Source organism: Muscardinus avellanarius (assembly GCF_963383645.1).
Source record: "Muscardinus avellanarius genome assembly, chromosome: 11".
Lineage (NCBI taxonomy): Eukaryota > Metazoa > Chordata > Mammalia > Rodentia > Gliridae > Muscardinus > Muscardinus avellanarius.
Genome location: NC_137797.1, coordinates 110,041,971 through 110,056,363, shown reverse-complemented (window position 1 = coordinate 110,056,363; position 14,393 = coordinate 110,041,971).

Below are 14,393 nucleotides of genomic sequence, written 5' to 3'. Positions count from 1 at the left end.
TAGAATAATAATTAACAGTTAATAAAGAAAAATAGAGACCCCAAGTTGCAAAACTGGAATGAAGAAAGGTGTGTGTGTAATAGCAAGAGAGAGGGAGAGGGAGAGGGAGAGGGAGAGGGAGGGAGGAAGAGAGAGAGAGAGAGAGAGAGAGAGAAAGAAGAAGGAGGAGGAGGAGGAGGAGGAGGAGGAGGAGGAGGAAAGGAGAGGAGAGGGAGAGAGACAGACAGACAGACAGACAGACACTGACCATGTTGCCCAGGCTTGTCTCAAACTCTTGAGCTTAAATAATCCTCTTGCTTCGCCTTCCGAGTAGCTGAGAATCAAAGCATTTTTAAGAATAAATTCAAAACAGAGATAAAATTCCAGCAATAGGTGAACAAATGAATGCTGATGAGTAAGATCATGCAGTCACAATGGCTCATTAAGAATATCAAAACTATAGATATCACGACCCCAATTAATCTCTCTCTTCTCTCTTCACCCTTTGTCTTTCTCACTCTCATGCACACAAACAATTTCATAGAAAAAACAAAAATAGCCAAATGTATCACCTGCAATATTTTTGCAATATCTTGGTCATTTCAGATTTGCTGTATTATCTTAGTATGTTTCAGAACATAACAGATAGCTACACGCACCAGGCCTGTATCTGGGCTTCAGCAGAATTATATGAGATAGCTGCTGTCATCAAGGAGTTTTTAACGTTACTGAACTCAACTATAAAATGATTCTAATATACAGGGTAAGGTATGTTAAAATATCAAAATATTAAATAATTTGCATGTTTTAACTTGGAAAGTTGCCTGTCCCAAGTCTTAAAGGAAGATAAGAATGTATCTAACCCTGGTCATTGAGACTTGATTTGGAGCTAGGCCTGACATATCCAGTAGACAGCAACAGCACGTGTCTGCCAGCAATATATCTCATGTTCTCTGTCTTTTCAATGGTGGTTTTGAAGTTGTAAAAGGTCTGGAAATTCTATATGAGTGTACTATTACAGACAGCGTTTAAAACTTTGCATGTTCTCGCAGAGATTCTATGACAACTTGTTTATTTGACAAAAGAGGTAAAATCTCAAGGGGCCAGTGAGTCAGTGAAATGTAGAGCACCCTAAATTGTTTTTCCCCATGATTTTGGAATAGGAACTACATCTGCGCTTAGAGACAAATGAAACGGCCCCCCACCAGGCGGTGGCAGTAGTGAGCCAGGCTCCTGCACACAAGGCGCTGGAAAGACAAGACTTTCCCATGACCCCACAGAGACTGCAAAATGACCACAGATGGTTTATGCCAGAAAAGCCGGAAAAATTATACGAAGTCCTGTGAAAAATCTTAGTTTGGGGGGGAAAAAAAAGGAAGCAAATAAGAGGTCAACAGCGAGGTCCAGGGTAAAGGATTTGTAAATTACCAAGGTCTCTGAGAACCACAGGGAGTTCCAAGTCCTGGCGCTTTGCTAGCCCATCGCTGCGCGCCAGGAGATGTACGGAGCCTCTCCGGAGCATGAGTGTTTGGGTGGACTGCAGACACGACTTCTTCTCACTGAGCCTTTGTGCAAAGCGGTAAGGCAGCGTGCCAGGAAGAACCCCAGAGCGCCAGCTGTCCTGACGATCATCTTAGGAAAATGACACAGCATGCTTAAACCCAGGGCTTTTCTCCACACCAGGTGAAATGTGACTGCAGTGTTGGAAGTCAGCAACACAATCCGTCCCAGGCAGGCTGGGAACTTTGCAGCTCAGGTGCACCCCTGAGAGCGTTCACCACCAAAAGATGTCCGCCGACGCTGGAGATACTCTGAATAGTGTTCATTCCTGCTGGGGAAAGCTGAATGGTCTGCAGGGACCTGGGTTCTCTATTAGACCCAGAAACCTGGCCTGTCCCTCTTGTTTTGTAATGACAACCAACTGATTCCAATGCAGCTAATATTAGGGTTAAAGGGAACAGTACTTTATTTTTAAAGTATATTTACCTTTTATGAAAGAGCTGGGCATGGTGGCTCACACTGGTGATCCCCGCACTTGGGAGGCTGAGACAGGAGGATCGCAGGTTCATGGTCAGCTTCAGCAACTTAGCAAGGCTCTCAACAACTAAGTGAGACTGTTTCAAAATTAAGAAAAAATAAAATAGGGTTAGGAGTGTAGTTCAGAGGTAGAGTATCCCTGAGTTTAATCAGCACTGCAAAAATAAATGTATGAATAATATCTTCATGAGATATATATTTTCCAGATGAAAAACTCAAGGCATAGGGAAGCAAAGTCACTTCTTAGCGATGAGATGGCCAAGTGAGCCTAAAGACAGTGGCAAACCCAAGGCCATGAATCCCAGACCTAACTGCTTTACTGTCCCTCCTACAACACAAAGGGCTGGCATTCCTGTGGGTGCCAAGAAGGCCAAGCACTGTGCAAACACGCACTTGGAAAGATTCATCTAATACAAAAATAAGCCGGGCGTGGTGGCGCACGCTTGTAATCCCAGCATTCGGGAGGCTGAGACAGGAGGATCACGGTTCGCGGACAGCCTCAGCTACTTACTGAGGCCCTCTGCAACTCAGTGAGACCTGGTTTCAAATTAAAGAATAAAAAATAGGGCAGGGGTGTTCTGAATAACGAGAGGCACAACCTGGAGACGTGTGTGCTGAGCGTTGACGCACAGGCAGCGGGAGAATTTTTTCCTTTGCCATTAGTCAAAAAACAATGGACGCTCGCTTCATGCGAAGTGATTAAGAGAGCGCGCGGACGCTGGCCTGCGTCCACCCCAGCCTGAGGCTTGCAGTGTGCGGCTGCCGTCTCGTGCGGTGCTCTCTCAGCCAGGCCTGGCCCGGGTGCCAGGCGAGGCTCTGACACCTAATAAACTGGCAATAAAAGTTTATTGGAGTTTTAGCACTTAATACAGTTTTCCAGAAAATGGGGGCATGTCTCTCCCCCCCCCTCTCTTACACACACACACACACACACACACACACACACACACACACACAGAATCAAGACATCTTTCAGAGGTCGGTACAGCACCCTCTTTTCTTCCTTTTTCTTTATCGTTCGTAAGCACAGCTGCTTCTCCTTGGAGACTGACATTTGCAGAGCTTCTGCAGGAAAGTTACGATGTTGTGAATATTTTAATCATGGATTAAATAGGACCAAGGACCACATACGAGATCCTTACAGGACAGAGTCTGAAATCATCAATGGATCTGCTTTGCATACATACATGATTTCCCTCGGCTTGTGTCCCCTGGTCCTGTCTGATTAGAACGTCTCTAGTCAGTATTATTATTACTATCATCATCATTATTATTATTTGAAAGAAGCAAGAGAAGTGGGGGAGGCTTTCCTCCGTTTACCCGGGAAGCAGCCCCTCAGTCAGGCTTCGCCATCTGCTCCCCCAAGCCTGTGGACACACACAGGGCATTAGCAGCACCGAATGAAAATCAAAGGTCATAGAAACGAGAAGTTTCCAGGCATTCATAGCAACCTAAACGAGTAGCTACTATACCACCGTGAGTAAGAGGAAAAGCGGGACACGCAGAATAGGGCAAAACATTCTATTTAGCAAACCATGAACTGCCCATAAGATTTCTGACTGCCCAACTTTATATTTTCTCTTGATCATAAATCCAGTTATAATTAGATTGTTCAATTCCCCTCAAACGTCAAGATTAAGAGGCTTTGGTCAATATCCAAACTTTATTACTGGTGGCTGGGACAACATAACAAAAGTAAATTGACTATCTCAACCTCAGCTTTCTCATGCTTGCTCAACTGTGAAAGCTGGGCTAGATAATCCCTAGATCCCTCTTTAGCTCTAAAATACTAAAAAAGCTGGGCATGGTGGTGCGAACATTTGGGAGGCTGAGACAGGAGAATGTCAGGTCAGAGGACAACCTCAGCAGTGTAGGACACTCTCAGCAACCTAACAAGACCATGTTTTAAAATAAAAAATAAACAGAGATGGTGGTATAGGTTGGAGGTATAATGCCCAGTCCCTAGTACTAAATATATAAATAAATACATCACTAAGAATTATCATGTTAATGATAAAAGTGAAATATACTGGGCAGATCCCATCTAAAAAAAATTTTATATAATAGATTTGCTTATGTAGCTCAGAGGTAGAATGCTATTGAACTCAATCCTCAGTACTGGAGAGAGAAAGAGGCAGAGAAAGAGAAAGACAGAGAGAGACAGAGACAGAGAGAGTCAGAGAGGCAGAGGGAGGGAGAAAGAGATAAAGAAGAGTGTCCGAGAGAGAGAGAAAGAGACAGAATAGACTGGGTTATAAATACCCACTTAATGTTTTTATTCATTTATTTGATTATAATGGTCAACAGTTATCAAGCCAGGCACTTTTCCAACACTTTATATGTATAAACACTTTGAGTTCTTCCAACATTCCCGTTAAGATAAGCACTGGTTTTATCTCCAATTTATAATTGAAGAGTCCAAAATAAAATGGAATTGATAAAAAGCACATTGGTCTAGCGGCCCGTAGTCAAGCAAGGGTGGCGCTGGGGTTCACAGCAGGCGATCTGGCTCAGAATGTGTGTAGAAGAGCTCTGGGGTTCCTTGGCACTAATTTCTTTTTTAATATATTTTTATGGGTGCATTGTAGTCAGACATCTTAATGGAATAAAAAGCTTGTGGAGATACACACGCACACGTCACCCAATTAGCCCTTATCCAATCCCCATCCCGTTCCCTCCCCCTCCCTCATTTCCACGGTTGATTTAGTGATTGACTTTGAAATGTTTACTAAATCATGTGCTCCCTCCCCTCAGGTAGGTCACCTCCATTGCTCCCTCTAGGGCCCCATCTCAGATCCAAGTGACTGCTATGAACAAATTGGGTGTGAGTGGATCATCTCGTCAAAGCCACTCACCTTCTGGCAGTCAGGATTTCAGCAAATGGAAAATAATATGGAAAATAAAAGAAGGACTTCCAAGGAAGAGATAAACTGTAATTGATTGAATGTGGAGAAGTAGAAACTCTAATTCATTATGGGTGGGATTGCAAATTAATGCAACCACTTTGAAAAGCAGCCTGGAAGATCCTCAGAAGAGTGAAAATGAACTTACCATATGACCCAGCAATACCACTTATGGGTATCTACCCAAAAGAATGGAAACCAAACTACCAAACCAATGCACGGCTATCTATTATCATAGATGCACGATTCATCATTCCCAAACTATGGAACCAGCCAAGATGTCCATCAACAGATGAGTGGATTACAAAACTATGGGATGTGTACAGAATGGAATTTTACCCAGCCATAAAGAACAAAATTGTGGCATTCACAGGGAAATGTCACCAAAAATAAGAAATCAGATGCTTTCCCTACTATGCAAAAACTAGGAAGAAATGGGTAAGAGGAGGGACTCTGGTTGAAGGAGGGGTCCAACAGAGGAGCGATTAAGGTGACCTATCTTGGTGCAAATTTCAACTATGCACATATCCCTAGATCCTTCTATTTTAAATATTTCCCTTAATTTTTAAATTAGTTACTCTTTGTTTAGAAGAACTATAGGTTTTCTTTTCCAATCTTTAAAAGGTTTTCATAGCTACTTTTAAGAAATGGGAAAAAAACGTTAAAAAAATAAACAAATGTTGTTTCCCCAACTGAAACATGTATTTGTGAATCCATGATGGTTGAACAAGAATAATGTCTTGGGAAAAAGATCTAAAGAGAAATACTCCCTATTAAGGTCAACTGAGTAAAAGTAATGATAGAGGTGAATCGAGAGACTGTTTGATAAAGCTGTGTCGTGAGAAGGCCCGCAGCAATTGTGGACAACTGGGCTCCTTTCGCCTATTTCACGAGGATACGTCCAAGATGGAGACTGATCACACAAGATAAGTGACCTTTGAAGTCACACAGTACATCTATACCACAAGCCCAAAGGACTTCTCCTCCGCCTCTTCTTTCTCCTTCTCCTTCTTCTTCTTCTTCCTCTTCCTCCTCCTCCTCCTCCTCCTCCTCCTCCTCCTTCTCTCTCTCTCTCTTCTCCCTCTCCCTCTCTCTCCTCTCCTCTCCTCTCCTCTCCTCTCCTCTCCTCTCCTCTCCTCTCCTCTCCTCTCCTCTCCTCCACCCACATGCACTCATTTATTAATGGCATTCCAACTGCATACGAGATCCCGTTTCCTGTACCCGCCTCATTGCGATTCTCCACACATTTTTGCACCAGGGAACGACGACTCCAGCACTGCTGTGAGAAATCGATTTTTGCCACCACTTGCCTCTGAGCCCTCGGTCCCCTGGAGAGCGACCGAAGAGGGGAGAATGAGGGAGGAGGATAGTTGGGTGGATTAATCCTGCCATCTGGTGACGGAGGAGCAAAAATGCAGACAAACACCTGGGAGACAGGACTCCAGTGAATTTAGGAAACGCATTCTTTTAGAACAGGCCAAGAAAAAGTACTCAACATGAGAAGGAGGGAGGGGAAAGGAAATGGGGTGGGAGCTGGGGGAGGGCTAAGTGAACGATGTGTGCATGTGTGCCTCCACCATCTTGTACCCCATTTAAATGTCTAACTATAATGCATCAAAAAAATTTTTTAATGGCGTCCAAATGTCTTAGGTTACGGATCTGACCCAGACCAGTTGGCTTAGCTCTCCTAATCCATGATCTTTTCTCTCACACTCTCTCAACATCCAGGAAAACAGAATTATTCCCAGTTTTCAGGCCCAAGATTCCAAGGCAAGTAATGATCACCGCATCCATCCACACACATCCTGAGGGACTGTGTCCCTCAGAGTCCCACTTCAGAGCTAAAAAGAAGCTGCACCGAGTAGGGAGTGTCACATTCATAGGGTCACCTCCTAGCTGGGTGTGGTGGTGCACGCTTGTAATACCAGCATTTGGGAGGCTGAGACAGGAGGATAGTGCTTCCCAGCCAGCCTCAGCTACTTAGTGAGGCCCTTTGCAACTCAGGGAGACCCTGTTTCAAAATAAAGAATAAAAAATAGGGCTGGGAGGTATAGCCCAGAAGTAGAATACCTCTAGGTTCCATCCCCAGTACTGCAAAAACAGGGGGTCACCTCTTCACCTGTTTACCTCTAGGTTCTTACGTTGAATTTCCTAGGAGAGTGTCCATGTAATGAAGTCAGGTAAGCTCCTGGACGCCGCTGCTTTGGCAGTGTGGACTCACACAGTGCTATGACTGCAGGTGGATTCCGCAGGCCCTCCCGTCCCATCTAGGCCGCAGTGTGATCTCCCGTTACGGGCAGAGAAACTTTCTGTGGAAAAACAAGTGTGGCCTGTGGGCACAGATTGCTTGGCAGACTTACTGCCTCCCGTCTTTATACTCTTTTTTTTTTTTAATTTTGCCTCTTTTTTTGTGGTACAGGGGGTTTTTGGAAACCCTTCTACCTCCAGGCTACACTCCCAGACCTATTTTATATATTTTTATTTGGAAACAGGGTCTCTTAAGCCAGCGCGGCTGGCTTTGAACCTGCACGATCCTCCTGTCTCCTCCTCCCAAGCGTGGGGATGACAAGCGTGCCCACCATGCCCAGCCTATTTTGCCATATTTTTAAAATCTCACTAGAAGAGCTCTCTGCTCTGTGGCCGAGCTCCTCCCCCAACCTCGTTTCTGTCCAACTCTACTGCTGAACATAACTCTCTTCCTCAACTACCCTGGCCTTTGACAAACTTCAAAATTCACCACGGTAAAAATGCTGCAAAGCAGCCGGGCGTGGCGGCAAACGCCTGTAATCCCAGTACTTGGGAGGCTACGGCAGGAGGATCACAGTCAAGAATAGCCTCCGCTACTCAGTGAGGCCCTCTGCAATTTAGTGAGGCCTTGTTTCAAAATGAAGAATAAAAAATAGGGCTGGGGTGGAGCTCAGAAGTAGAATGGTCCTGAGTTCCATCCCCAGTATCACAAAATAAAATAAAATGCTGAAAAGATTATCCACATATTACCACTGTGTTCAGCACTGTTTTAAACATGTGTGCAGATGCTGTTATTATTTCCAAACATTCGGAAAAGCTTAAGGGGATTATTATTCCTCTTTAAGGCTGACCAAATCTCGGCTGAGAGCAGTCAGCGTCTTTCTCCAGTGTAGAGCGCAGGCTGAGCCTTGCTCTGAGCCCCTCCCGGGGAATGGACCGGCAATCCCCATGTGCCCAGCGCTGTTTCTCCATTTTATAAAGCAGTGCCTGGCCACAGTTACCCCAGTTTGAGTACAAGTGCCAGGCAGAATGGCTACTCCTTCTTTATACAAATAACTCCCATCTGCAACCACAAAGAAGAAACTTAAGTCCACTGAACTTATAGATAACGACACCTGTGATCTCACCCCATGGAATCCGTGGCAGAGTCAGGCGTGGGCAGGTCAACCCTACACCAGAAAACCAGGCCCGTGAGCTTACCAAACACACCAGACCGCAGGGTGAAGCAGCTCCCGCACCGAGACCCATGAGCGGAGGTGCACGCCCAGACTGGACACAGCGGCACCCACAGGCCGTGGTCAGCCCGTGCGCTGGACAAGCCCCGAGTGGACAGGTGACCGCGAGCCTCTAATTCTAGTCTCAATTTTATTCTATGTAATATTTGTCTTCTAGAAAGTTCTGAGTCTATTATTACTGCGTTTGGTACTGGGGATTGAACCAAGGGTGATTCTTCCTCTGAGATACATCCCCAATATATATATATATATATATATATATATATATATATATATATATATATAAATTTTTTTTTTAATTTGGTGGTGCTAGGGGTGGAACACAGACGCTTTCTACTTCTGGGCTATACTCCCAGACCTATTTTATATTTTATTTGGAACAGGGTCTCACTAAGTTGCTGAGAGCCTCACTAAGTAGCTGAGGCTGGCTTCGAACCTGTGCGATCCTCCTGTCTCACCCTCCCAAGCGCGGGGATTACAAGCGTGCGCCACCACGCCTGGCTTACTCTGTATTTTTTAAATAGGGTCTCACTAAGTTGCTGCGGGTTTTGCTATGTTTCTAACGCTGGCCTCCAACCTGTGTTCCTCTCCTCTCAGCCTCCTAAGAACTGGGATTGTAGGCGTGTGCCTGAGGAGCTGATCTATGAATGAAACAATATGATCTCATTAAAGACATTTCCTTTAGAGTCAAGAGAAGACTTCTTTATTCTATTTTGTGTGTGTGTGTGTGTGTGTGTGTGTGTGTGTGTTTTACTGGGAATGTAACCCAGGGCATTCTACCTCTGAGCTACACCCCCAGCTCTATTTTTTATTCTTTATTTTGAAACAGGGTCTCCCTGAGTTGCAAAGGGCCTCACTAAGTAGCTGAGTCTGTCCGCAAACCGCGATCCTCCTGTTTCAGCCTCCTGAATGCTGGGTTTACACGCGGGCGCCACCACGCCCGGCTGGAACTTCTTTATTTTAAAAGTGAAACTTCAGCCCTGTGTCTCTGCTTCAGGGCTCACCACGGCTCCGTGAAGTCCACTGAGATCCATCCACCCTTAGCTCATTATCTAGCCGAGCAGGTAACACAAAACGACCACAGATGAATCATTCCCACGTTCCCTGTTTTACCTCTGACAGGAGAGAGGGAGGCACAGCTCGGAGCTGAACAGGCCCGGGCGGGGCCTGATCCCCAGCACAGCGCCACCACCCCCAAAACCAGGTATGCCAGGAACCCTCATTTAACATTGCAAGCAACTTTTCTACAAAGCTGCCAGCAGGTGGCAGTCTTTAAGAGCATTACCAGTAATTACGAAATAGAATCAGATAAATAGCCATTGCCACACAGGTTGGGTATCAGAGTTTTGAAAGATTTGTTTGTTTGATTTTGGTGCTGAGAATGGTTCCCAGGGCCACGGGCAGGGGCTCTGCCATTCGGCTATCTCCCTGCCTCCCCCCCAAACAAGGATTTTTAAACTATGACTTACACTTGCATTTCTTTTTTTTTTTTTTCTTTTTCTTTTCTTTTTGGTACTGGGGATGGAACCCAGGGGTATTCTATCTCCGAGCTTATACCTCCAGCTTTATTATTTATTTATTTATTTATTTATTTATTATTTTTAGTTTGAAACAGGGTCTCATTGAGTTGCACGAGGCCTCACTAAGTAGCTGAGGCTGTCCGTGAACCGTGATCGATCCTCCTGTCTCAGCCTCCCGAATGCTGGGATTACAGTCGTGTGCCCCACGCCCAGTTACGCATTTCTTGTTTATGATATGTGTTTCCTTGGAAAGGTTCAGGAGACACAGAGCTGCCTTAGCCTGACAATTGTTTAATCTGAGGTTCAACCTTCCACTTACAGATGTCAGACACTGGTTTTAATAAATTCCAGTCATTTTTGTTGACTCATTTTGATAAGCCTGTGTGAGGTCCTTAAAATTGGCGACCAAATGTTTTAGGCTACGGATCTGACCCGGACCAGTTGAGCTCTCCTAATTTATGGTCTTGTTAATTCTTTTTCCTCACCAGCAAGGGAAACAGAATTATTCCCAGTTTTCAGGCTCAAGATCCCGAGAAGGAGTTTGGTGATCACTGCATCCACTCAAGCCTTCCCCAAGGGCTCTGTCCCCAAACTCTCATTTCAGAACTAAAAGGCAGGGCTGCTGCGCCGGGCAGCGATTGTCACATGCAAAGGGTCCCCTCTACACCTCTTCGCCTCTAGGTTCTTAAGGTGAATTTCCTAGGAAAGCGTCCATGTCATGAAGTCAGGTCCGCTCCTGGGCGCCGCTGCTTCGGCAGCGTGGACTCGCAGTGACCGCTACGCCTGCAGGTCAAGCAGCGCAGAGGGCCCTGAGGTCGCTGCGGCTGGCTGTGAACCTGCGATCCTCCTGTGTCAGCCTCCAAGTACTGGGATTACAAGCATGCGCCACCCCGCCCGGCTCCTTTCTTTCTTTTTTTTGCTGAAGATTGAACCTACGGTCATTCCGTCTCTGAGCTACAGCCCTTTTTGGGTTTTTATTTGGAAATAGAGTCTCACTAAGTTGCTGCAAGTCTTGTTAAGTTGTTGAGGCTGGCCTTGAACTTGCAGTCCTCTTGTCTTGGCCTCCCAAGTACTAGAATTAGAGGTGTGCATCACCGCGCCTGGTATTTACATCAATTCCCATACCAACTCTCTTTAGAATTCATGGGTTTAGAGTAGAGGTCTCTTCCAAAGAGCATCATTTATGTTTTCAGGATACTTTGAATCACATCTTACTTTTTCTTTTCTCTCTTGCTAATTTTTGTACAAGCCGATAACTGCCACATCACAGGCACCCTGGGAAGTGAGACTTCACAGGCCTGTGATGGTGACTTCTTACAGTTGGTACATCTGGACAGCCACAACTTATCTCTAGAGACTGGGCATTATCACAGCCTGGGGCCTGTTCCCCGCTCTTCCCGTCAGAGCCCCCATAACCACCACCTGACTCCCCACGCTGCGGATCCACGCCTGACGTTAGTAGGTATCCGTCCTAAACAGAAATGTAGCTGAGAGTGACCGCACCAGCCCAGCGCTAAGGACTTCACCTCCTGACCCTCAGCACGCCCGTGGTTAGCTCCTCCCCTCTTCCCAACCTCGGCCGGGCCAGAGCTGAGGGTGGACAACCTGTAAGGCCAGGGGCCAGCCAGTGGCAGCCGTGAAATTCAAGATGCAGTTTCTTTTATCCCAGAGACCTAGTTCTTAACCCTTGTGCTGGACAGAAAGAAACACACACGTAAAATGTAAACATGGCCAACAATCTAGTAGTAACAACATAGCAGTTTGTTCCTGAGGTGTTTGGGAAGAGAACAGAAAATCAAATTGATGAGCAGAGAGGCAAGGAAGGCAGCGTTTACTCAAGAGAGATTCCAACGAGGGCGGCGATCCCTTTCTGTGTGGTATCCTCTCAAATGAAGTGAGGCGAGAGATCAGTAGGCAGACTGGCTCACTCACTGCGTGTGGAAGAGGCACCTGATGTGCGTCTCACCGGAGAGCGGCATGGCTGGGAGGAAGCAGGCGTGCACACTCACTCCGCCTCCGAAAGGTGCCGCCACCACCGCTCATGTCTACGCCAGGAGAGGAGGCACAGAAGGAGAGAGAGAAATTGCTGGTGTGTGTGTGTGTGTGTGTGTGTGTGTGTGTGTGTGTGTGTTTCTAAAGTGTTCTTGACACGTACTCCTCTTGGTGTATTCCTCAAGCTATGCACTCCTTGACCCAATATTTACCAACAAGGATGCTACCTAAGATTAGTCGGACATAAAAACTGAAGGGTTGGCTGTTCCCCTCATATGCAGAGCTAGGGGAGAAGCTGGGACATAGGACAGACTCCAGACAGAAGAGTGGAGTGAAGGAGGAGACCCAACCCAGGCAGACGGGGGGAAGACCTTCAGAGTGGACCAGCTCAACGCCATGATGACCACACACAGACTGATCAAAGCCAATCCCGGTGCGGAGCTGGGAGGGAGAGGGCGGGAGGGAGAGGGAGTGGGTGGGATCTGGAGGCTCGGGAGCGCTGCGTACAGGTAAGCCTCCGTCGCCCTGAGCTGCATCACGATGTCTGATTACAATGCACCGACAAAAAGAAAACACATCTGTGTATATATTCACAATTTTATATAAAAAATTCAGAAGTTGTATGGCTCTGAAGGTTGGGGAAATTTTGAAAGCCTCACAGCAATGGATATAATTTTAGGCATTGTAAAAAGTAAGCCAAACTTTTTAGAAACATTGGCATTTTTTAGAAGCATTGGGAACACAGGTCGTTGGCTGGTCTAAACACGCACGGTGGAGTTCTTGAGTTAAGGAGAAGTCTTCCTCAGCCACCTGGCACAGACTCTCAAATGTCAGAAACTCTCTCTCTTTCCCTGGTTATTGAGATGTCTTTGCTTCTGCTCACCCCTAATTCATCCTGACCTTAGGAGTAGAGACGTCCAGTTCTCCAAAAGCCTTCCCCGACTCCTGGGGCCCCTCTGCTCAAGCAGGGACAGATGCCTCGGGCGCCCCCGGCCATTAGCACACCACCTTTTAGGATCTGCGACGCCCCGTCACTTGAGGATGGACGCTGCGAGGCATCTCACCCCTGCCCTCGGGCCGCCACAGTGCCTGGCACTCGGAAATGTTTCCCAGTGAATGCCCAGGTGTGCATACACACGTGCTGTGCACGCTCGGTGTCCACGCGCAGCGTGCTGCGAGTTCAGGTACCCTGGAAAAACACTGAAACACTATCACGGCGTTTGGACGGGCTGGTTAAAAGGAGCAAGCGCCCATGAATAAATCATCTCATCCTCTCTCGCTTTCAGCAAAGGAGGTGTTGGGGGTGTGGGTGGCTCTATGATGGGGGGGCTCTCAACGGGACCATCGTTTGGGAAGTGGATTTTTATAATAACAATTCCTCATGGACTGCGGGTGCAGCTCACTGGTACTTCTGCCTAGTATGTGGAAGGCCCTGGGCTCTAGACTCATATTCTAGACACCCAAGATGTAAAATGTATCAATAGTATTAGCAAATCAAATCTAATAATAAAGTAAAAGGCTGCCACCACATCACCAAATGCAAGGTTGTTTCAATGTTTGAAAATAAGCCGATTCAGTAAACAATAGACCCTAGGTAGTCATCTTAATAGATGCAGATAAAACATTAGTCCAATCTAGCACCTATTCCTGATTAAGAAAAAAGTTCTCAAAAAGTACCAATGAAAGGGGATCTATTAAAGAAAGGAAAAAAGGCAGACTTATTGTCCAAATATCTAGTGCTTTCTTGCTAAGATGGAGAACTGGAGATAGTCATCTATTTTTCTAACTTCTATTGAATAAAAGTGCCAGGACAATAAAACAAAAAGTCCTATAAAATGAATGACGGGTCTGGGCATGGTGGTGCACAGCTATAATCCCAGTGCTTGGGAGATGGAGACAGGAGAACTGCAGGTTCAAAATCAGCCTCAGCAACTTAGTGAGGCTCTCAGCAACTTAGCAAGACCCTATTTCCAAATAAAAAATAAGAGCAGGGCGTGGTGGCGCACACTTGTAATCCCAGCATTTGGGAGGCTGAGACGGGAGGATCATGGTTTGTGGACAGCCTCAGCTACTTAGTGAGGCCCTTTGCAACTCAAGGAGACCCTGCTTCAAAATAAAGACTAGAAAATAGGGCAGGGGGTGTAACTCAGAGGTAAAATGCCCCTGGATTCCATCCCCAGTACTGCAATAAAATGAAATAAAATAAGATAGGGCTGGGGTGTACTTAGTGGTAGAATGTCCCTGAGTTTAATCCCTAGAACCACAAAAAAAAAAAAAAGAAAGAAAAGGAAGGAAGGAAGGAAGGATGTATGTATGTATGTATGTATGTATGTATGTATGTTTGGGAATCATACTGATATATCCAACAGGCCAGGGGACCCAAAGAATAGCCCTAATGCCTCCAGGTGGAGGGCTGGCACTTCTGTCAGCTCTCTGAGGCTATACCCCCCACTTGCATCATCCTCTTGGGATGGTTAATT